The following is a 21696-nucleotide window of genomic DNA, read 5'->3' as shown; positions in this document are numbered from 1 at the left end:
TTGTCCAAGTCTCTAGAGAGTAGCTCGCGATCTAGTTGGCTCCTTATTTCCCTGTATACCACCCTGTCGTCAGCAAATAACCTCAGATTGCTACTAACGTGTGTTCTTAAGTCATTTACGTATATTAAGAACATAAAAGGCCCTATTACACTTCCCTGGGGGACGCCCGAAGTTACATCTTTCTCCGTTGAGCACAACCCATCTAGGACTACTATTTGTTTGCGGTTTGACAAGAAGTCTCTAATCCAATTAATTATTTTCTCATTGATCCCATAGTATTTAAATTTACCTAACAGTTTATTGGGTGGGACTTTGTTGAAGGATTTTTTGAAATCCAGGAATACTGCATCGACTTGTGTGTTGTTTTCTCCCGATCTAAGTATATCGTGAATGAAGAGACCAAGTTGTGTTTCGCAAGATCTGCTTTTCCTAAATCCGTGCTGGTTGTGGATTAGTATTTTTCTACTATCAAGAAATCTCATAATGCTAGTGCCAATAATGTGTTCCAATATTTTACAAGAGATCGATCTTAAAGAAATGGGTCGGTAATTGGTTGGTTTATCCCTATCGCCGCCTTTATAGATGGGAGTTATATGGGCTAGCTTCCAGTCGCGAGGCACTGAGCCTTCTTCAATCGATTCTAGAAAAACAATATGTAAAAATGGGGCAATGTCTTCAGTTAATTCCTTTAATATTCTAGCAGGTATTTCTTCCGGACCAGGTGCCTTGTGTGCTTTGATACAGCGGAGCAGATGTACTATTCCCTGCTTGGTCAGTGTAAGATCGCTCATGTGTCCCCCGTATGGTTGTGGAGGATCATTTGGTGCGTTTGTGTTTTTGTTGCAGACGCTCTGGAAAAAATGGTTTAAAATATTTACCTTTTTCACGCTATCTGTAATGATTTCTCCATTTTGCGTCTTCAAAGAGTGAACATTGGGACGTTTACCCTGTATTTCCCTAACATAGGACCAAAATGACCTTGGATTTTCCTCAAGATATTCGCTAAGCATTTTAGATTTAAAGAGTGTAGTGCTGTGCGCATAATACTTTTTGTCTTACTACGAAATTCTTTTAGTTGCTGTTTGTATGTATTCATATAAACTAGAACAAACGAGTTTAACTATGACACTGAAGGAATTATAATGGCCCCACACTACTTAGGTAGATCAGACCACAAAGATAAACTAAGGGAGATAGATTCCAAGACGGATAGGTACAAATACTCATTCTTTCCCCGAACAATCAGAAATCATAATAGTAAGAAGCCGAAGTCACTTTAGAAATATTGAAACCATTGAATTTACAAGTCGGAGCAAAGTTAAACACTGCAAAGCTGTAGGTATGCTTTCAGGTGCATGTGTATGTAAGATGTAGTTTGAGTGTTTGCATGTGTGTGGGGTGTAAGTGTTCATGCATGAATGTATGCCATGTTTTTTTTTTGGATATATGATTTTGTCGTTATTGCATGCGGTTTTTTTTTCTTTTTCTTTTCTAAATTACGGGTGGTGTCCTAACACACCCTGCCACACGCCCTTGCGGCGGCTTGCGGGGTATTAAGTAGATGTAGATGTAGATACTATGACTGAGCCAATCTCGGAGTAGTTGTTTCCAAGTAACATCACCAGAGTTATTGAAGCTTACATTTTATTGGGGAATAATTTGGCAATACTTATACATCAATCCAAAACATTTGTTTATGCAATAAATAACGATGATTAAAGCTTAACGACACTTTGAAATAAATAAGCTTGTAATATATTTCATTTATCATAATATCTAGATGCTTTTCTCACATTCTCATGACTGGCGATTAGGGGAAGATAGCTGGCGCAGTAAACGAAAAAACAGTTCCCACATTAACGACGTTTCTTCTTTTTTTCACTCTGTGAGATTTTAACCCAGATTTGACTTTATATTTGCTCAGAGGCGTAATTTTCTGACGGTTGGGCGCCGTCTGCATCTTCGCGCGCGCTTCCTCACCTCTACTGTGTTCGTCCTTTATATGTGTTCCTATCCCTTTTTCGGTGAGCGTGGGGTAACGTCCTCGCCTACCAACTCAAAGGTCGCATTTCCATTCCCGCCTAGGTAGATTTCCCTCCATCTAGGGCTTGGTTGTATGTTAATGTCTGCAATATAATGTTTGTAATGTAGGGTTAGGTAGAAGGGACTATTAGTCTCAACCTCGCCCAATTAAGTCGATACATATATATATATATATATATATATATATATATATATATATATATATATATATATATATATCTATTTCTATGTGAATGAGTAATTGTTCGCCGTTTGGAGGGATTTCGTGTTTCAATTGTGTATATATATATATATATATATATATATATATATATATATATATATATATATATATATATATACAGCTATTTGGTTAAACAAATGAATGAGTCATTATATCAAAAATAATCTTTTAAGGTAATGACTTAAGATTTTTCATATATTATATAATAATGATCAAAATTAGGCATGCTATTGTTTTCCTTTTTCGATCCACTCAGGTTTTTGCCTGAAGATGTTCCCGCAATGGGGATCTGAGTCCTATTTCCTTACTAAATTGCATTGCCTTGGCAAATTATTATAAATTTGTGATTCACTAATTTCTCTTGTAATATAAAACAACCTCAGGGATATCATCCGGCCGCCTGATCGTCATCTTGCAATTCTATGTGTGTCAGTGAATGTAGCGGACCCGTCCCTCAATTCCGTGTGAAAAGGAAAAACTTCCAAAGGAACACCTTTCATTTCCTAGCATTCCTAGGAACGGCTTTCGTAGGGTGCATCTTAATGGACTCATCACTTGAAGTTCATATTCTAGAAATAATTTTAAAATTTTTAGAATATTTGTAGGAGACGCATGAGGTGTCTATTTTCCATGCTATATATAATATTATAATTTTCCAATCATCAAATGACGAGCGGATTCGTTGATATTCAGGCAGGCAGTGTTTACTTACCAAGAGTTGGTGAACGATTGGAAAGAGAAGTCATTTCTCAATTTGATACAATACGAGGCCATAATGGACGAGGGCGGAACCATTTTGGGAGGCAAAGGAGGAAAGATTCCAGTTTTACTCACTGTGGACTAGTTTTTAGTGAGAAAATGTTTTGGTCATAAAGATAAAGTGTTTAGTGAGAAAAAGTAAAAGTTTTAGTGAGAAAATGTTTTGGTCACAAAGATAAAGTGTTTTCAACATATGCTCCCTGAATTTACCAGAGAACCTTCCGAAAACATTTCTACAGCCAATGCATGCAATCGACTTTTCCACCCGCAGAATAGAGTTACTCCTTAAAAATATCGACCCCAACAAATCTCCGGGACCTGATGAGATACCGGCTTGCGTGTATAAAGAACTGTCGTCTGAAATTGCTCCTTATCTTAATATAATATTTAAGAAATCATTAGCAGAAGAAAGCGTGCCAAGTGGCTGGAAGATAGCTTCTGTGACACCCATATTTAAAAATAGAGACCGGGAGGACCCCAATAATTATAGGCCAATATCGCTCACCTTCATCTCCTGTAAGATTTTTGAGCACATCATTGTTAGTTCCATAATGAGGTACCTCGATAGCAAAGATTTATTGATTGATAACCAACACGGGTTCCGTAAAGGTAGATCCTGCGAAACTCAACTCGCACTATTTGTTCATGATATAATGCAATCCGGTGGAAGTAATATTCCAATTGATGCAATATTTCTAGATTTTAAACAAAGCTTTTGATAAAGTCCCTCATTGCAAGTTACTCGCGAAGTTGAAAACTTATGGAATACACGGGAGTGTTTTATCCTGGTTTAGACAATTTTTAAAAAATCGTGTTCAAACAGTCGTTCTGGACGGTGTATCATCCGATACTGTTAAGGTCACGTCGGGTGTACCAAAGGGAAGTGTCATAGGCCCCTCTTGTTTCTTAGTTACATGAATGACCTCAGTGCCGTGGGTAATAGCAGGCTCCGTCTTTTTGCTGACGATGCGGTGATTTATGGGGACAGACTTGGTGCGATACATGGCAATTGGAATTAAATTTGAAAAAATGCGTAGTAATACAGTTTTGGGAAAAGAGTAACACCCTCCCATTTAGTTACAAAGTGAAACAAACAGAAATCGCGAGGGTAGATTCCTTTAAACACTTGGGTGTAACAATTACTCACGATCGGTCCTGGGGAAAGCACACACGAAAAATATGCGGTCGTGCTAATAAAAAAATGGGATTTGTAAAAAGAGTGCTGGGTAAATGTGACGAAAAAGTGAAGGAGCGACGCTTTCTTGCCCTAGTCAGACCCAGCCTGGAGTATGCTGCCAGTATATGGGATCCTCAAGAGATAAATTTGATTTCGGAATTTTATAGAGTTCTGCGGAGGGGGGCTAGATTTGTCAAAAATTGTTATGACCAACGCAGTAGCGTAACTACTTTGCTAGAAAATTTAGGCTGGGATTCCCTTACACAGCGGCATTTACAATATAGATTAAACTTATTAAAAGCATTTAAAGTTGGGTTTTCCGATGACATCAAGAACATAGTACGAACCCGTATTAAGGGCGGAGGGATCACGAATATAAGATTAGAGGGATTGACTGCAAGACAAACGGGTTTAAATGGTCATTTTTTTCAAGAACAATAAGAGACCAGAATGCTTGTAATCGAAAACCCCCTCTTGTAGGCTCGACACAATAAGTATTAACCTACAAGGTAGTAGGGGGAAAATGTTTGTCCTGGCGCAGGTTTGACCTTGACATTCCAACCCGGAACTATCGGTCGCAGAGAAAAACAAATGACGTCACGTGAAAGAGGGGGGCATTTGTCCTTCACAGGCAATATAATTGCATCACGTCAACCCAACCCACGCAGGAAAAATCATCCTGGCGCAAGTTTCACCTTGAAACTCAAACCCGGATACATCAACAACTATCGGTCGCAGAGAAAAACAAATAACGTCACGTGAAAGAGGGGGGGGGGCATTTTTCCTTCATATGCAATCTAGTTGTACGACGTCAACCCAACCCATGCAGGAAAAATCATGACCCAAGGCCATCGCCTCTTATATCTCCAGAACTATCGATTGTAGAGTACAACAAACGGTGCCAAGTGAAAAGGGAGGTAATTATACTTCAGATTAAAGCCTTAAAGTGTCCTCTTTATATTGGACAATATATAGATTTTATCAAATATCTCGTTTAATAATAACGATAACAACAAATAAACAAAAATAATGGAAAGACAACTTGATTATATGTAAAAAAGTTCCTCATCATTTTTTCGATAGCACTTTAAATAAGCCCGTAAAAATTAATTAAAGTTCTCAAGACCTAATTTTTTGAAATTCCCGCTATTTCTCTTCAATTCCGCTTTGCTATTCTCTCATTCTATACCTATTAATCAGTCTCCTTCTCCTATTCGGAAATTGACATTTAAAGCGGAGGGCATGAAGAGAGAGTAGAATTGCGTTAACCGGGAAACGCCCATCCCTCACCCCTTAGCTTTTTCCCTTTCCACTACACCTTCTACGCAGTATATAAAGGGGACGGATCGGCGTTAGGTCGCCAGCAGATCGGGAAATAGTCCCGATCTATAGGCCCACCTAATCATCGTGTAGGGTTCCAGATGAGATCTTCCTCCGTGGGGCTAACACCAAAAGCTGTGGGGGTAAGTATGACCCGTTAGCCAAATTGGCTTTTCGGATTTTTTTTCATTTTTTCTATACGCTCTAGAAGCGAGCAAATGTGAAGATGGGTCACTCTCAATGCCCGCCTTCGATTCCCGGCGAGAAAACCGGAGACCCTTTCCAGGGTATCCAAGGGTTTTCAGGGTACGGGAATATCATTGTCGAAAGGACACCCCCTATGTACCCCTTAGCGGGTTGAGCACCGTGGGGGTACTCAGTACTATCGTACTGAGTATTTTCCAGAACTTTCAGACCGATCGGACCAGTGGTTTTGGCCCTATGGCCAAAAAAGCCGAAATTTTCGGGAATTATGCTCAATAACTCCGTTGTTTGAAGAGATAAAAATATGATTTAAATTTGAATGTTTATCAGAAAACAGCTGGCTACCGATTCCGCGTGGAATTAATCGTAAAAATATTAGGGTTCACCCTAGGGTAATAAGGGTATAGTAAAATCTCCGACTGAAGTACCCTTTTCAAAATGCTATATGATACGGAGCATAAGTGTTTACTATTCCCAATTTCTAAAAGTTTGATATACCAAATAGGTAGGTCACTATTCCTAAAAGAAAGGATAAGAATTAGGCGGTGGCGTTTACAAAAAACCCTCTAGATAAAAATAAGGTTTAAATTTGAAAGTTTATCAGGGAAAATTTAGTTATCTATTCCGCATTGAATTACCCGTAAAATTATAAGTGTTTACCCTTGGAAAACTAAGGGTATGGAAAAATCCCTAATTGAGGTACCATTTTTAAAATTCTGTACGATACCAGACATAAGGGTATAACATTCCCAATTTCTAAAACTTTGATATACCAAATAGGTGGACCAAATATATAATGTTTTCTCTAAGGAATAGGGATACAAAATTGTGGAAATTCATATATATTAAAACGAACATTTTGTTTCAAATAATTTTTATTTGATTATTTTTTTTACATATAAAAAACTTTTCTTGGCTATAATTATAAATCATAACCTCCCCCACCGTCATTGTAAACATTCGGGGGAGAAAAAGTTTCTTCTCCCTCCCCCGAAAAAAGATTGTCGCCACCACCCCCTCCCCGAATCGGGTGGTCATCATCTCCACCTTCTCCACCCGGTAGCGGGTTTCCTCCTCCAAATCCTCCTTCTTCAGAAATGACCCCTCCTCCTGCAACCGAAAGAATCTTTCCCGGATGCTAGCCTGCCAGAATAAAAATAGGTACCGTCAGTAGATATTAATTACACTTCGAGCATTATTAAAATTTGATATAACCAGTTAAAAAAGCTACCACAGAAGTTGATGAAGAGGTCAACGCTTCGGGTGACGTTGAGGTGGAGGTGGTGACGCTGACAGTGGGGGTGCTGTTAAGCGTCGTGGTTGAGGGGGTGGACTCCATCCTACAAAGGTAAAAACGAAAACTTTGTATACAATAAATCATATGTTTATATATATATATATTAATCGTTACTCACATCAATTAACTGGAGGGTGATTAGAACTGCCAAAACCACCCTGTCCTCGGTTACTATTAGAGGTAACGTCATCAGACACTACAAATGAAACATCTGTAGCGATTCTTTCAAGGATGATTTGACATATTCTAGCTCCTCTTCTCACCAAAAAATCCTCATCACTATGGTTATAGAGGAGAACCTTAATTTCCCCCCTATAATCAGGATCAATTACACCCGCCCCAACTTCTATCCCATACCTCAGCGAAAGACTAGAGCGGGATGCGAGTCTCCCGTAAAATCCTTTGGGGATTTCAAGGGAGAATCCGCAAGGTATTAAAGCCCGCCCCCGCTTAGGAATTATATCCCACTGGACAGCACTAATATCATATCCAGCAGGGCATTCATAGCATGGCATAGGGGTACTTGCAAACGGGTGTAGTTTCCTAATGATGATGGAAATTCTGAAAATTTTAATATGATAAATATATATATTTAAGACCCCTCCTCAACCATATTCAAATAACATTTAAAATAATGTTAATTATCTCTAAGTCATAATTACCCAGAAGCAGAAGTAGTAGCCTCCATGATGATGATTTTTGGTGCAGGAGTGGTGACAAGACTGGAATATGGTGCAATTCGGCAATTCGGCAATGAGCGGCGATGATCAGAGGAGAGCGGATAATAGCGATGGTAGTAGATCTCTGCCAGGTGTTGAATGATGGAGACTCAAAGCTGAGGGTTTATATACAGGAACGCTTCTGTAGAGCATCATGCTACGTGCTAAAACTAGGAAGTTAGAGGAGGAGGTTGCATTAAGCAAGATCGGATAGTGGAGTGGGTTTTTTTCACTCCGCTGACCTCACTCGTTGAACATATCCCAACATCCTTGAGAGATTCCTCATCCTCCTAATCTCTTTCAATAACAACTCCTTGCATGTCCTCGGATGTTCGGCATTGAGCATTGCATTTTTCAGTAGAAGCTGCCAACTCCAAAGACCTTGGCACATGCTCAGGTTGCGTCGAAGGATAATTGAAAGGAAATACCTGAACTAGTCAATTCCATCCAAGCACATGCGTAGATGATGAAATTACTTGATTTCAACTAAGTAACCTTCTTGCGCGGATGTTCGGCATTGAGCATTGCATTTTTCAGTAGAAGCTGCCAACTCCAAAGACCTTGGCACATGCTCAGGTTGCGTCGAAGGATAATTGAAAGGAAATACCTGAACTAGTCAATTCCATCCAAGCACATGCGTAGATGATGAAATTACTTGATTTCAACTAAGTAACCTTCTTGCGCGGATGTTCGGCATTGAGCATTGCATTTTTCAGTAGAAGCTGCCAACTCCAAAGACCTTGGCACATGCTCAGGTTGCGTCGAAGGATAATTGAAAGGAAATACCTGAACTAGTCAATTCCATCCAAGCACATGCGTAGATGATGAAATTACTTGATTTCAACTAGGTAACCTTCTTGCGCGGATGTTCGGCATTGAGCATTGCATTTTTTCAGTAGAAGCTGCCAACTCCGCAAACCTTGGCACATGCTTAGGTCGGTGGATAATTCAAATGGTTGAACTAGCTAATTCCATCCACATCCAGACCAGCACATGCACAGATGATGACATTACTTGATTCTAACTAGGTGGCCTTCTTGCACGGGTGTTCCGCTGAGGGAATTAGCTTTTATTTCTATAAAACTCCACTTCTGAGAGTTAAGTTTCCATTTCCTCCAGAGCAGCTTAGAGAGCTATTACGGACCGATTTCACCTCCCGAATCATCAGCTGTATTCATTGACGTCAGGAGTAAGTACATATCATTAATAATCGCATTAATTTTTTAGGGTATATGCAATACCTAAAAGAAATTCATATATAATTGATTTTATCAATAGGATTGCATAGTTTGTTAACTAATCAGAAGTAGTAATATATATACAGCAATGTCTAACGTAAATTCACTATATAAAATATCATTATTAAAGTTATCAAAATATATTGTTCAAAGCGCATTCGTTAAGACGGAGAAGAGACAATCACCGGGTATCTCATTTAGACATTGTTTGCAGAGTAAAGTTGACATAATCTTGTACCATTTATCCGATTCAATACCTCGCACTGCGTTTAATCATATTGAGCAATATACTATTGCAGAAGAATACGAGTTTCTGTTCGAACGGGGTTATGAAGTAGATGATATTCGTTACGAGGTTTTTCTACCTCTAGATCCTGCACTTAATGTAATGAGATGAAAATGTATTTTTTCATACGTATCATTTTTTTATTTTATTTCAGCAACAGCTCAAAGAACCTTTAATCATGCCCTCTATCCAAGAAATTCTAGAAAATTACAATGCTGGTAGCTATCACAATTCGGAAGAATTAGAACAGGCATTAAGTGACATATATATGAAAATAGTGTTTGATGACGATAACATTTCTGATATGGGGACGTATAATCGAATGAAAAATGCGCTGGATAAGGCAAAGGGAAGAAAATTTTGCACTTACTGTGAAATCTTCTATGACATTGACGAGGCTATGCCTCATGAGAATACCAACGCGCACCGGATTAAAATCAACGAGCAAATAGGGAGAGGATTCAATGAAATTGAATCAGCTATTCGTTCCAGACTGAAAACATTTTGGATTACTCCCGTGGAAGATGGTGAACAGGACGTGATCTCATTTCTCAATAACATCAAAACTCAGTTGATCGAAAAGATAAATGATCAAATAGTGGAAAATAGTGCCATTAAATTCAATCTTGTTTTGATTTGCAAATTCAAAAAGGGTGAGAGGGATGAAATGAACGCTTCCTTCAAAACCAACAATCGCAGGTTATTGTTAGCAGATGAAATTCAGGAAGTAATCAATGAGACATTTTCTAAACTTTTAAAAGAAAAGTCCGAATTTCAAGCTAAAGGTTCAGGATGGGCCTTATCAAATGTGCTAGGTTTAGAACTGCGAATAAACAAGTACACGCCATTTCGAGGATCAACATTCATTGAGCTGCCTATAAAAATTAGGAATACTAAATCCGTTATCAATATCAGAAATGATGATCAATACTGCTTTATGTATGCCATTTGGGCCAAAAATATCGATAAGGATCCTCAAAGAGTTTCCCAGTATAAGACACGAGCATGCCATATGGGTTACAATTGGGACTGCATCGCGTACCCGGTGGAGCTGAAAGATATTCCCAAATTCGAACGTGTCAATAATATTTCAATCAACGTTTTTGGTCTGACAGATAAGAACCTCGTGTACCCACTAAAAATTGTAGATCATGAGCTCGAGGATCATCGCGACCTCCTTTACATTAGCAACGAAACAACCGCTCACTATTGTTGGATTAGGAATTTTGATAAATTGATTCACTCCCAAATTACGAAGCATTCTAATAGAATATTCACTTGCAAACGCTGCCTCACACATTACCGGAGTAAGCACAGGCTAGAAGAGCATCAACAGCTATGTAAAGGTACAGGCGAGCCGAGTAAAATCATTCTACCTGACGAGGACAATAAAAGTTTACAATTCACAAACTTAAATTATTCTTTTCGGGTACCTTTTGTCATTTACGCTGACTTTGAATGTCTTCTGGAAAATATTAGTACCTGCGAGCCTTATCCTTACTCATCTTATACTAATTTAATGCAGAGACATACCCCATTCAGCTTTAGTTACATCGTAGTGGGACCTGAGGGATGCGAGGACCCATACCTGTACCGAGGTCCCAATGCTGCTAGGGTATTCATTTTACGGATGAAAGAAGAGGCTGAAAAAGTTTGTAAACTTTACAAAAATATTATTCCAATGAATCCTCTCACTCCAGAGGAAGACTCAGATTTTGAAACTGCAAACGCATGTCACATTTGTGGTAAAGAATTGAAGGAGAATAAAGTTAGAGACCATGATCATTTGACAGGAAAGTATAGAGGACCTGCGCACTATTTTTGTAACATTCAATATAAAATGCCGAATTTCCTTCCAATCTTTATTCATAACCTCTCATCATATGATGGGCATTTCATCGTACGAGAGCTTAACTATGATGACAGGGAAATATTTATAATTCCAAATTCTGAAGAAAAATATATATCTTTTTCTAAGTCTATCACGGAAAATTTCAAAATTCGGTTTGTTGACACGTTTAGATTCATGCCTACCTCTCTAGCTTCATTGGTTGCCAATTTAACAGAGTTTAAATGCACAAGCACAATATTCGGTGAAAAGACAAATTTAGTTACACGAAAGGGGGTTTATCCCTATGATTACACTGATTCGTTGAATAAACTCGATGAAACCTTGCTCCCGGAAAAGGAGAATTTTTACAACAGACTGACCGATGAATATGTATCTGACGAAGATTATCAGCATGCAGAAAATGTTTGGGACGCATTTGAATGTGAAACACTCGGCGATTACAGCGATGTCTATCTGAAAAGCGACGTGACCCTTTTAGCTGATGTTTTTGAAAATTTTCGTGACGTATGCTACAGCGCGTATAAACTAGATCCTGCGTGGTATTATACTGCTCCAGGTTTAACTTTTGATGCAATGCTCAAATACACTGAAATAGAACTAGAGCTTTTGACTGACTACGACATGATACTAATGATTGAAAACGGCATCCGAGGAGGAATTTCACAATGCTGTAAAAGGTACTGCGAATCGAACAATAGATACATGTCAAGTCATGACCCAGATTCAGGTCCAACCTATTTGACATATCTAGACGCTAACAATCTCTATGGGTGGGCCCTTTCGAGACCCCTTCCCTACGGTAAATTTCGATGGTTAACACAGGCAGAAATTGATGATTTAAACGTTGAAAATGTTCCCGAAGACAGTGAAACTGGATATATTCTCGAAGTTGATCTTGAGTACCCACATAGGCTACACGATACACATTCAGATCTCCCTCTTTGCCCGGAAAACAAGACACCACCTGGCGGTAAACATAAAAAACTGCTAACAACTCTCGAAAATAAGAGTAAATATGTAATTCATTACGTAAACTTGAAACAAGCTTTAGAACTAGGACTGGTGCTGAAGAAGGTGCATAGAGTAATCAGGTTTAGTCAATCACCTTGGTTAAAGACCTATATTGATTTGAACACTGAGAAAAGAAAAATGGCAGTCAATGATTTTGAGAAGGATTTCTATAAACTGATGAACAATGCAGTATTTGGGAAAACAATGGAGAACGTGAGGAAACGTATGAATATGGAATTAGTGGTAAACGAAAAAAGACTACAAAAACTAATTAATAAGTCAACATTTCTGGATAGGACGATTTTTCACGAGTGTTTAGTTGCCATTCACATGCGGAAGGCAGTCATAAAAATGAATAAACCTATATATATAGGTTTCTGTGTCTTGGACTTGAGTAAGACTTTAATGTATGACTTTCATTATAGAACAATGCTTCCGAAATACGGGGAAAATATATCCCTCGCCTACACCGATACTGATAGCTTCATATATGAAATAAAAACGGATGATGTGTATAGGGATTTTCTGGGGAACCTAGATGCATTTGACACGTCGAATTATCCAAAGGATCACTTTTGCTTTTCTGAACAAAATAAAAAAGTAATTGGTAAATTCAAGGACGAATGCGATGGAAACCTAATGACACATTTTGTCGGATTACGTAGTAAACTTTATTCGTTCAAGGTAGAGGGAGGTAAAGAAAAGAAGAAAGCAAAAGGAATAACGAAAGTTGTTAAGGAAAAAGGTTTAAAATTTAACGACTATGTACAATGTCTCCGGGAGAACTCGGTGGTATTTCGAAAAATGAACGTGATACGGAGTAAAATGCATAATATTTACACCATGGAGATGAATAAAGTCACGCTGAATGCATCCGACGATAAGCGATACCTTTGTGAAGACGGGATAAAAACGTTTGCGTGGGGTCACTATAAAATTCCACGAAAACGAACGCATAATGATGCTTTTAACGGCGATTGAAATTATAAAAGAAAGATATTTTTAATCTAAATTTCAGTGTTAACCATGACGTTAGCCTGGAAGCATCCATTTACCTGTATTTGCGCGGGTCCCTCAGGCTGCGGGAAAACCACATTTGTCACGCAGTTTTTGGAAAATTTAGATTATATGGTGAATAGCCCGATACGTGAAATAGTATGGTGCTGTGCTCCTGGAAGTGAACCAAGCATTAGAATACCCGTTCAATTTCGAACCGAAATACCGCCTTTCGAAGAATTTGGTGGTGTGCCAACGTTGTACGTGATTGATGATTTAATGAGCGAAGGGGCCTATAGCAAAGACGTCTCTAAACTGTTCACTAGAGGAAGCCATCACTTTAACATTTCGGTTTTCCTAATTACGCAGAATATTTTTTATCAAAACCCGCAAGCGAGAAACATCTCGCTAAATTCCAAGTATATCGTTGTCTTTAAGAATCCTAGAGATAGGTCGCAATTTGGTCACTTGGCTAGGCAGGTGTATCCGGAAAAATCGGGGGAATTGGAGAGGGTATATAAACAAGTTACGCAACAACCATTCGGTTATTTGGTTCTGGATCTTGGTCAGGACTCAGACGAGAGGTTTCGTTTTAGAACGAAAATATTTCCTAAAGACGGGGCAACTGTAGTTTACATGTCCCTACACGATGAAAAGATTGAAGAACAATAAACATTTGCTCCACGTCTTAAAATCGGCAAAACCAAAACTTCGCACTGCGATTGTTAAAACCTCGGACGACGAGTTGATCAAAGCCATTTGCGATTGTTGTTTGAATACACTTAACGGGAACCATAAGATAGATAATAGGTTAAAACAAAAACTATCCAAGCATCGTAACACGTTGAGAAAGTTAGCTGTGCGGGGGGCGAGTGTGAAGAAGAAACGTGCGCTGCTCGTACAAAAAGGTGGTTTTTTACCATTATTGCTGGGATCAATTTTAAGCGGTGTCATCGGTAGCCTGCTGGGAAAATGAGCCTGCGTAAGATGCTAGTCGTGACTCCGGAAGTTTTTGATCGAAGTCGTGTAAAGGCTAGGTTGAGTACATTGGACAAGGAAATGAAAGGTGTGTTGGTTAAGAAAAGTATAAAGGATATTGATAAGTGGCATTTGTATAAAAGAATACTCGATAAATACCTTGACGCCGTCTCAGATATAAACTCCCCCGTACACGTTCCAATAGTCAAGTCCTTGGTAGAAACACCAACGAGGTCACGAGTTGCTGACGAGAGAGAGGAAATCCCCGCATTGAGAAAAACTCTGGCAGAAGTGAAAAGGTTGAATAAAGATTTAGACTCGACATGGGGACGCATACACGAAAGGCTAGGGGGAATGGAAAGCGTAACGTCAACGAGAAAAAAACGAAACCTATCGCGAGAAAGAAAACAACAGCTACCGTCTCCAAGAAAAATTCCGAGAAAAAGCGAGCGCGTAAGAAAACCGAAGACATACGGTCCGGATTGGGACACGACGTGATTGAGAACATATATAATAGCCCAGAGCACCCTGCCGGGTTTTCATCGGTTGAAAAATTATATAAAGCTACGGGAATAGGCCGAAAGGTGATTCGTGAGTGGTTAGAATCTCAAGAGGCATATACACGACACAAACCGGTGAGGAAAAGGTTCCCCAGAAATCACTATAACGTAACTTACATTGATGAGTGCTGGCAGTGCGATTTGAATGATTTGAGAAGATTGAAAAAATACAACAACGGGTGCTGTTACATTATGACTATAATAGACCTATTCTCCCGTTTTGCGTGGGCGAAAGCTTTGAGGACAAAGAGGCCGGAGGAGATAATTGAAGTATTTAAGGCTATATTTCGCGAACGCAAACCATTGAAAATTCAGAGCGATAAAGGGGGTGAATTTGTTAATAGTAAATTTAAAACTTTTCTCTCGAATCGAGGGGTAAAGTTTTACACCACAAATAATCCGGACATTAAGGCTAGCCTCGTTGAACGTTTCAATCGCACGCTAAAGTCTAAAATGTACAAGTATTTCACGAAATACACAACCTACAAATATGTCGATGTGCTCCCAAAACTCATTAGTAGTTATAACAATTGCGTTCATTCTAGCACAGGTATCGCACCCTCCAAAGTGAATGCAAAAAATGCATTTTCAATCGCTAGTCACATGAGGAAACCACTTACTAGCAAGGATTTTAAATTGAACGCGAATGATTATGTGAGAATCAGTAAGGAGCGACTTCCATTTACCAAAGGATACACTCCAAACTATACTAGTGAAATATTCAAAATCGCGGACGTGGATCGATCGAGGTCAATACCGACATATAAATTGAAGGACCTTAACGGTGAGGATATAAAGGGTAGTTTCTATGTGGAAGAACTAGTCAAGGTGAATGTGTCCTCCGAGACGGAATATAGGATAGAAAAAGTTTTGAGACGTAAAGGGAGTGGACCTAAATTGGAATACTTTGTCAAGTGGGAAGGATACCCATCCTCATTTAATTCTTGGATTCCTGCCTCCTCCGTGCGTACATTATGAACGAATTTTATCTTACACTACCTAGCGACAGTTCGAGGGATTTCTATCCGAGAAATACGATAGCTAACTACAAAACAAAATTGAGTCATCGTATCGATTTGATGAATGATGATTGGTACGTAGGTCTGGCGGAAATTTCCCTTCCATCTATTCATATTCTTTCTGGTGAAGTTAGAGAGGAAATTGGAGATGCTGGAACTTTGGAGGAAGAAGAAGCGTCTTCTAAAGATAATAGAACGCGAAATGAAAAGGGATTAGTTCGCGGAGAGATAGGAGGAGGACCGAGGTATGAATCTAGCGACGTTAAAATTACATTAAAAGATGGTTCGTTCTTTGTGGTACCTACTGGCGCATACGAATCACTAGGTAAGGCATTTGTCAAACCATTCCTCGAACTAGATAAAGCGAAACGTATAGCAGTACAAACGGAAATCTTTAATGCGAATAATGATGATCTTCCATTCGCTGAAAACGTATCAGGATTGAGTGAGCGTATAGAACCTGGCGTGTTAATTACTGCTAAAAACGTTACTTACACTTTACTTCCGGGCACGTATAATTCCTTTCGAGATTTATTTATTACTACTCTGTCAGATTTTAGTACGATTAGTAGAAATTACATTCGTGGAGACATATCAGGTATAATATCCATACTAGCAGCGAAGGAAGCACATGCAATAAACAAAAGCGATGTGGTAAAAGGAATCATAGCAAACTCCTCTTCCAACATATATGTCTACACAGATATAATCAAACCGCAATTTGTGGGTGATTCGCTCAGTCGATGCGTACGCATCTTGAATACTAAAATTGGTGAATATCAGACATTCAATCCGATATATTATTTCCCCGTTGAGAAGAACCATATCGAAAGCATCGAAATTCTACTGAGTGATAAACTCGGTGAGCCCATATCTTTTCGTAGTGGTGAGCAAAGCTCTATAATAGTGTTACACTTTATAAAAAAGAACTAATTCACGTTAGTTTATCATTCTGCGTCGAGATGGCATCGGTGGTGGACCGATATTACAGTTATTATGCGAAGCAGGTGGGGGGAGAGATTGGGCCATTGTATAGAGCTTCGTACAGGGTACAAAAGGGACGAGGTATTGGAAGTTTTCTCGCAGGTCTGTGGCGTTTTGCTAAGCCATTACTATTCAGCGGACTGAAAAGTGTGGGTAAGGAAGCAGCGAGTGCGGGAGCGGCGGCACTCGCGGACCTTGGGACTAAACCGGTAAAGGATATACTGCGCAGTAGAATAAACGAGGCGGGGCAGAACTTGAAACGCAAGGCCGAGGATAAGTTGAAAGGTATGACTGGTGGACGATTGAGGTTCGTGAAACGTCCAAGGCTAAATAAAATAAAACCCGTTGGTGGTAAGAAAAAACAGCATTCGAGTAGAAGGCGGAAACGAGGAAAGGTCGCGCTGAGTGATATTTTTTCATAATGAGTGAGCACATGCTGAGTTCGCTGGACATATTCCAACCCAATCCTCCGATACAGACGAACATTCTCTCGAAGCGACTTGTATCATATAAACCCATCTCTTCGTTGGATAATAGATCCGTTATCGAATTTCTAATAAAAGATTCTGGAGATGCGTACAAGGACTTGAATAGCGTTTATCTGAGACTTAAGGTGAAACTCTGTAAAAAGAATTTAACTGACTTTACCGATAGTGATACCAATCAGCCGGGAGTCGTCAACAATCTTCTCCATTCTCTCTTTGAACAGTGTAATGTATATTTCAATGGAACTCTTGTCACACCATCCGAGGATAATTACCACTATAGGAGCTTTTTCGAAAACGCGTTAAACTATGGGGTCGATGCGAGCAGAACGCACCTGCGTAATGTAGGCTGGGAATTAGATACGGGAAATGATATCGATAAGACGGATTCTTCCAATGCAGGGTACACGAAACGAAAATCATGGTTCAAGAATAGCACCGAGGTGGAACTATTTGGTAAATTGCACGTGGACGTGTTCAATCAGTCGCAACTATTGCTGGATCGAGTCGATGTTGGAATTAGGTTGATGCTTGCACCTCCCTCCTTCTATCTCATGGAGGGAGAAGAAGGAGTCTTGAAAATTCTCGACGCTACTCTTTCCGTGCAACAGTTTGAAATCAATCCGTCCATATTGGTGGCGCATAGTAAAATATTACAAAGTGGGAAAAATGCGAAATATCATTACAAAAGAACTGAACTAAAGACTTTTACTATACCTGCCGGAGGTCGAACCTTGAATATCGATAATGCTATTGTTGGACGGATACCTAACACAATCGTTTTTGCAATGGTAGATAATGAATCATATGCGGGCAGTGTGATGAGGAATCCGTTCGCCTTATCTCATTATTCATTGGAGAATTTTTCAATGTTTGTAAACGGTGTTCAGATTCCTTCGGAAGGTTTGGAGTGTAATTTCTACGGGAAAAAATATTGGGCACGTGCGTACGATACATTATTTTCGGGTACTGGAATAAAGCACGCTGACAGAGGTAATCAAATCACGTACGACATGTTCGGACACGGTTATTTCATGCTAGTCTTTGATCTAACCCCCGACAATTCTGGGAATGAGGATCATATAAGTTTAGGAGATAGAGGTGTTGTGAGAATAGAGGCTAAATTCGAGCGAGAGTTGACAAAAACAGTCACGTGTCTGCTTTTTGCAGAGTATGACGCTACATTGGAAATAGATAAGGACAGGAACATTATCGCAAACTTTTAGTCATGGATAGCGTGCAGATAGATACGTTATTAAGACAATTAAAAATATTCCGCGGAGTCTATGCATCTGATAGGTTACCAAAATCACCTCAAAATGGAGTTTACATAGTTAATTTAGATCCTTCTAATTTACCGGGTTCTCACTGGGTGGGGATATACTTGGACAATCATTCAGCCGAGTATTTTGATTCTTATGGTCTGCCTCCCTTCGTAGCGAACGTACGCCAATTTTTAAAACCATTCACAGTCACTCAAAATCGCGTACAAATTCAAAGCTTTCATTCGGATATTTGCGGTGAATACTGCTGTCTCTATACCGCGAGTAAATCTTTAGGACAAAAACTACACAAATTCCTCAACCAATTCCACCAAACCATCCCCCATCTCAACGACTGCCGAGCCTTGAAGCTGTTCCGTCTAACCTTCAACCAACTACGACGCGTCAGATGTCACCCTAGAGCTCAACGGTGCTGTTCCAGAATAAATAGGACGAATTGGTGAGGAAAACATCCATTGCGGAAGAGAAAGCCAAAGGATGCAGATCATCGTGGCCGTGTGCTTTTCAAAGGGGGGAGTTACGGAGATGGCAGCCGTCGATTTGGATAGCAATCGTCTCTTCTGGGGCAGCTTTCGTCGTCATGGAAAGCTCACAGCTGGAGGAAAGAAGCTTCGATTTCAAGATCCACTGCATTGCAACGAGGAGACCTCGTTTGAGCACGGCTTCATCTCACACATCGAGTTGGCCCCAGCTTTGGAAGCCATCATAGAGGGGGTCACGGGGCTTTACGCATTTAGCGAGGCAGAGTGCGAATTTCTCTCTGATCTCACGGGGCGCACGTTCATTTGCATGGAAAAGGAGCTGGCCTGCCCCCATCCCGAGAAATGTACCTTCCCCTCATTTTCCTGCCTGAATCCCTGTCATAAATTGCGCAGTAGCGTTTGTGCCCTCAGAAACGCGCACTCTCTGGCGCAGTGGTTCCAATACAACCGCCTCAAGGCTGAGGTTGAGCCCTGCCCAGATGACTGTTCCCCATCCCCTCTTCCATCGCCGATCTCTTAAGCAATTTTAATACACGCTAGACTTCAGTCGTGATGCAGCCGTCAGTGGATGCGGTTCTCCAGTCACCACCGGTGAAGAGAAAGAGACCTGCTGGACATTCGACTTGCTCTCCGCCTCGACTTTTGAACAATTTACTTCTTCAAACTGTGTATTATTTGAATGAGACAAAGACAAAGAGCGTGTGCATTGGTTACGGAAGTGACTTTGAATCAGTGGTTCAATTTAACGGTAAAAAAAGTGTAACATTTTCACAAAGTGAATGGGAAAGCATCTCAAATTCGATAGGGACTGTAAACGTGTACTTTTATAGGGGAGAAAAAGGTGTGTTAACGTCACCCTGCTTGGCATATGCAAATTACTTTGGGAAGAGACATTTGGTTTTGAAAAGCAATTTAACGAAAAACACCGTCAACTTGAATGGTGATGAGTGGGGGGCTCTAATACAACTCTTCAAACTGATAAATCTATTTCTCCAGAGGCTTTTGGATAGTCGTCAAAAAATAAAACAGTTTCTCGCGAATAAATTAGCAAATAATATTGCAAATTGTGATATACAGAGGCTTGAATTGGAGAAGGTACTCATTGCGTATGATTCGGCTGATGACTAAAAGTATTTGGCTTCCTGTGTGCGAATGTAAGACTTTTTAACCTCTGGCACGAATGAAAGTTCTGTAAGTTAAAAGGTCTTGATGTAAGTTCAACCCCTGGCATTGGGTGTAAAAACCTTGTAAGTTGGACATACATCGCGATGAGTGCCATTATCGAATTTCAAGGATTTATGACCAGCGATGGAAAATTTATTGTCAAGGAATTGGCAATCATCGCTGTCCAGAACAAATGTTGTAATACGTGGCTATTTAAATCGCCGGCGAGAATTCTTTATACTAAAGAGGCGACTTGGCTGCGTAACAATTATCACGGCTTGACGGAATATTCTGGAGACGTGGATTATTCTGATTTGGAGAGTGTATTATCCAATTATACGAGGCCATATAAATATTTATATACCAAGGGTGTACAAAAGGCATCTTTCTTAAACGGTCTTCTTCCCGAGGGAATTTGTGTTGCTAATCTCGAACTGTACGGCTGTCCCTCGCTCAAGAAATTAACTACACATGAGGGATGCTTATTACCTGCACACCAGAATACCACACAATGTGCAAGAAAAAACTGTTTCAAGTTGGCTGAATGGTGTATTCAAAATAAAATTTGTAAATAAAAAATGTAAAAATTATTATTGTTGTAATGAAAACCAGTAAAAAAATGTATGTATGCTTTAATAAATTGTGTAAAACCCGTATCCGTGTTTTATTTCTAACCTTATATCCCATAAAATGAGTAATAAAAAACAATGTTCAATAATAAACTTTTATTTACTTTAATATACAAACATTTCATCTTCAAATTTGAGTACAAATTTGATCACTCTCAGACGGGTGCCTCGGATATGGTCCGTGGTACAGTATCGCACTTTCGATTCTTTATGGTCTGTGTAGCAAACTGGCTTCACTCCGTCAACTTCCACGCGATCTCCTTTGCTAACAAATTGCGATCCACCGTCAAACTCAGTTCTTCCTCGACGCTCTAGAACATATCCTCCATTTACTCTCGATTGCGGGCGATGTGCTTCGTACACGTCCAGCCAAATGAAGGGAAGCTGCTCCTCGGCCTTTAGACGCCTCTCAGGATCGGAGATGTCAGATGCCTGGGTGATGTTGAATCTCACGACTCTCCCACTTCCATCTTGAAAGCCGGAAAATTTCACTTTTTGCCCGACGACATCAAACTCACGGTTCTGGTGTCGGAACACACAGTAGTACGTAGTTAGGAAAGAAACTGATAGCATAAAATCGGTATTTTCAATTCTTTCTCTCGGGATGTATATTGAGTACGCATCCTCATCTTCTATTCGCTCCATGCGCAGATATGCGTCACCCAAGCGAGCACATAAAAAGTCAATTTTCACGCTCATGTTGACGGAGAATGAGCTTCTTTTCGGAAGAGGTTATTTATATACATAAGTGGGAGGAGTCACGTTGCAACCTCACTTGTTAAGATCTTGGTAACTGCCAATGGGATATGGCAGCATTAGGGTAGTAGATACGAGAAGCCGTTCCTGAAACACGCCATCTTGGATTTTCTAGAAGGCGGGTCCTATACCGGATGCTGGGATGGTTATCGATAGGACAGAGGTGATGGCCTGTGTCCTATGTTTTTATCTGCCAATTCTATTTTACAGCACTAGGGTATTTGATAGGAA

At 39.8% G+C, this 21696-nt stretch overlaps 1 protein-coding gene and 1 long non-coding RNA gene across 4 annotated transcripts in view; both read right to left on the bottom strand.

Annotated features, from left to right (window-relative positions):
• The window catches only part of LOC139694897 (sodium-dependent noradrenaline transporter-like), a 511521-nt gene that overhangs the window by 317247 nt on the left and 172578 nt on the right, over window positions 1–21696 (bottom strand). The window lies entirely within an intron of this gene.
• LOC139694894 (uncharacterized) lies at window positions 6599–8050 on the bottom strand. Of its 3 annotated transcripts, none has more exons than XR_011702242.1 (4): window positions 7686–8050; window positions 7142–7584; window positions 6958–7087; window positions 6599–6869 (listed from the first exon to the last, which is right to left on the bottom strand). It is a non-coding gene; the product is annotated as an uncharacterized lncRNA (long non-coding RNA). The 3 variants fall into 3 exon arrangements; XR_011702241.1 differs by having other exon boundaries at window positions 6958–7066; XR_011702243.1 differs by lacking the exon at window positions 7142–7584 and having other exon boundaries at window positions 6958–7066; window positions 7686–7862.

This window comes from Hetaerina americana, unplaced genomic scaffold (genome assembly GCF_022747635.1).
Source record: "Hetaerina americana unplaced genomic scaffold, ioHetAmer1.1.p SCAF_59, whole genome shotgun sequence".
Classification (NCBI taxonomy): Eukaryota; Metazoa; Arthropoda; class Insecta; order Odonata; family Calopterygidae; genus Hetaerina; species Hetaerina americana.
Note: the sequence above shows the minus strand (reverse complement) of the source record. Positions and strands in the feature narration are given on the sequence as shown.